At 36.7% G+C, this 3680-nt stretch overlaps 2 pseudogenes; both read left to right on the forward strand.

Annotated features, from left to right (window-relative positions):
• On the forward strand, positions 1-1437 carry LOC149247681 (leucine-rich repeat receptor-like protein kinase PXC2; annotated as a pseudogene).
• A 52-nt stretch (positions 1438-1489) lies between these two features.
• Positions 1490-2852, forward strand: LOC149247682 (putative LRR receptor-like serine/threonine-protein kinase IRK pseudogene; annotated as a pseudogene).
• Positions 2853-3680: the final 828 nt, after the last annotated feature.

Below are 3680 nucleotides of genomic sequence, written 5' to 3' on the forward strand. Positions count from 1 at the left end.
ATGCTTAATGCAACTGTAGCATGTGGAAGGAAAGAAGTACCTGAGGTAATGCAAGTTTTTAGTTCGTTGAGAGTTGTAGAGTGATAGTAGTTGTAGCCAACTTTGATGGGTGGCCTACTTCATTTGAATGTGTTAGCAATTGTACTTTTTCTTGTGGTTTCTCTAAGCTAGTTTGGGGTTGAGGTGAATGATTATGTGCTGGGACTCATAGTTTTGAAGGCGGATTTCCACAATCCAAAATCATCCCTTGCTTCTTGTAACAAGGATGATGGAAACCCCTGTTTGTAGGTAGGTGTTGTATGTAGCCCCAAAACAGGACAATTCATAGAAGTGGTGCTCGGAAGAGGTATCACTAGGCTTCAGTCCTTTCACATGTTTTCTCTCAACTACAACAATTTTTCTTGCGACGTTAATATCAGTGAAAATATGGTGCAGATTCCCAGCCACATAATCATGAATTTGAATCATAATGTGCTCTCTAGTGAAATTCCTGCCTAGCCCTTTCAACAATGTGATACACTTAGAGTCATTTCCCTTTCCCACAATGCGTTTCAAGGTGCCCTTCCTTTTAGCCTGAGCTCTTGTTCCAGTTTGACAACATTGAACTTCTCTCCAAACCATCTGTCTCGGTCTCTTCCTGGGCCAATCTGGTCACTGAAATATCTAAGATCATTGGACTTGTCCCACAATTCCTTTGTAGGAGTTGTTATTGTGGGTATTTGGGGCTCAATAGTCTTTGAGAGATTCATCTCAAGAATAATAAATTTTCTAGCCCTTTTCTGGTACACATGCATGACAACAACCATTATGCCATGGTACACATTACCACATGAAATTGTCAATATGCATAAGAAATGCCTAATCAACTACACATACACATAAACACTTCTAGTCAAGCATAAGCGATCAATTCCTGTAATCAAACTACAATACTGATACATGTAATCAAGATATTCAAAATTGTAACCTAGCATACAAGAATGTAGTCAAGTTGCATAAAATCAAGTGACACATAATCAAGTAAACAGTGTTGTACTTCTAACGATACATTCCACAAAATCAATCATCAAATTCCCCATGACACCTTACTACCATCATGATAAAGATGATGCAATGCTTCAAGCACATCTAACAAAAATTTAAGAGATACACACGCAACTGACACGCATGCATGACCAACTCACACCACCCATCCAGTTTGATAGATGACCCATGCTTTGATACCAATCTGTAACACACCCTCCAAAGTCTACCCAAAGTAACCATACCAACTGGGGTAAACATGATACGAGAGGCTACTATGATAGGATTTGACCTCCTATTTGACCTTAAGGAAGTGGAACTAATGGAATCATAATAAAAATCATCCAACATTAGCCTCAGGACCCAGAGGAACGAAACAAGCACTTTAGACAGCTTGCCCCTGGGTCCTACTGAATTTTTTTCCAACTTAGGCCAAAGTAACGCTCCCTAGCCACAACAATGAACAATGAACAATCTTACTGGACAATTACCCTAGAAATTTGGGAACTTGGGTCATCTATTATGAGTAAACATTTACCACAACAAACTTAAAGGGAGGAAACCAATAGGTTGTATATTCAACACATTAGACAAGAATTCTCTTGAAGGAAATGTAGACCTATGTGGATCTAGAGTGAATGTTACTTGTCTCATAGTTATGCCTAAGCCAATATTTCTAAATCAAAATACAAGCGGGAGTCCAACTGGAGGAGGAATTGAAGTGATTAAATCTAGACACAATGAAAGTATAATATATGTAGTAGCTACGATCACAATAATATTTTCATAATTGTAATATTTGCATAAGTGTTTCAACAATAGTTGCAATATCTGCAACAACTACGATTTCATTTGCTGTCATTGTTGTGACTATCCTGAATATAAGAGCACAATCCAATTCAAAATCGATGAACCTTATGCTTGATAGTTTTTCTCAGTCCCCATCCACTGATATGGCTCTAGGAAAACTGGTTATGTTTACACCCAACTCTAATCATGCATCTTAGGATTGGATGACTAGTGCTCATGCATTGATTAACAAATACTGTGAGCTTGGAAGGGGAGGGTTTGACACTATGTACAAAGCAGTCCTAGGGGATGGGCAAGTAGTTGCTATAAAGAATCTGATGGTTTCAAATTTGGTTAAATCACAAGAAGAATTTGAGGATGAGATACAAATTTTGTGCCAAATGAAGCATCCAAATCTAGTGAATTTGCAAGGCTACTACTGGACACCACAATTACAAATTCTTATATATGACTACATTCAAAGTTGAATTTTGTATAGTCAACTTCATGAACGATCTGAAACAAATGCCTCATTAAGTTGGTCAAATCGGTTTAACATAGCTTTGGTGATTGCAATGGGGCTTCCACATCTTCACCATGCTTGCAGACAGTCAGTCATACACTATAACATAAAATCCAACAATATTTTGCTAGATGAGAATTGCAACCCTAAAGTTGTAGATTATGGCCTTGCAAAGTTGTTTCCCATGCTTGATAGATACATTCTAAATCAAAAAATACAGAGTGAATTAGGATAGATGACACCCAAATTTTATTGTCAAAGTCTTAAGATAAATGAAAGATGTGATGTCTATGGATTTGGGGTGTTGTTGTTAGAACTTGTTACAGGCAGAAGGCCAGTTGAATTCATGGAGGATGATGTTGTGATATTATGTGACAATGTGCGGTCATTACGTTTTGGAGTGCAACTTAGGGTTATTGTTAGTGTAGTTCAAGTGTTGAGAAAGTGGATTTGTCCACCAATATCCAAGTTTTTACTACAACAATCCATTATCTTCCTCATTTCACAAAAATCATGACTGAATCATCAAGGGAAACTAGGAAAGGTCAAAGGAAAGGGAGGAATTCCCCAAACAATGTTGTCCCCTTTCATTCATTTTCTTTAGGGTCTGCTAGTGCTCCATCTGCTGGAAGTGGGGCTCCAACAACATCAAATGATAGGAAAAACATCGTTTACCAAGAGAATGGACCCAAGATAAAAAGTTGTATGATTGAATCTATATCATTGTCATGTATAATAGTAAATGTTTTAGTTTCTAAATTCTAAAAGAAATTTAATCTTTGTCTATATTTCATTTTTGTATGTGGATTCAAAAAATAGTGAATTCCACATAGTCATACATATATTCTTTGTATGTTGTATTTGAGGTCATTGTGTCTCATGTTGGACACTTATATTTCCATGTTCTGCATCATGTGACCTAGTAGTAAGTGCATATTCTTAAAGTGTAAATGAGTTGACTGCCAAGCTTGATACTAACTTCTCTATGTTGTCATGTCTTTCCATGAAACATAATTTTTGTTGTTGGGTGGAATGTGTGCAATGAAAGTTTAATACATATGGCTTGTGGGAGGAATGCATGTGTAATATTCCACATATCTTGTTAAGGGATTAGCCTCCACGTATTTCTAGATGCCTTAAAGTGATGTTTGAGTTAATTTCTATCTTGTGTGTTCTTCATTTAATGAAGAGATTTCTTTCAATTTCTTGCATGATGGACTTACAGTATTTGGTTGATTTTGATGGTCATGAATTTACCATTGAAGACAACATCCACAAAAGTAAAAAAGTGGCCTTTATGGCCTATTCATAGATCTGGTTAAACAAATATGGTATGATACCGCAA

Source organism: Pinus tabuliformis, chromosome 7 (assembly GCF_031772625.1).
Source record: "Pinus tabuliformis cultivar Carrire ecotype Pingquan chromosome 7, CPIR1, whole genome shotgun sequence".
Taxonomy (NCBI): Eukaryota; Viridiplantae; Streptophyta; class Pinopsida; order Pinales; family Pinaceae; genus Pinus; species Pinus tabuliformis.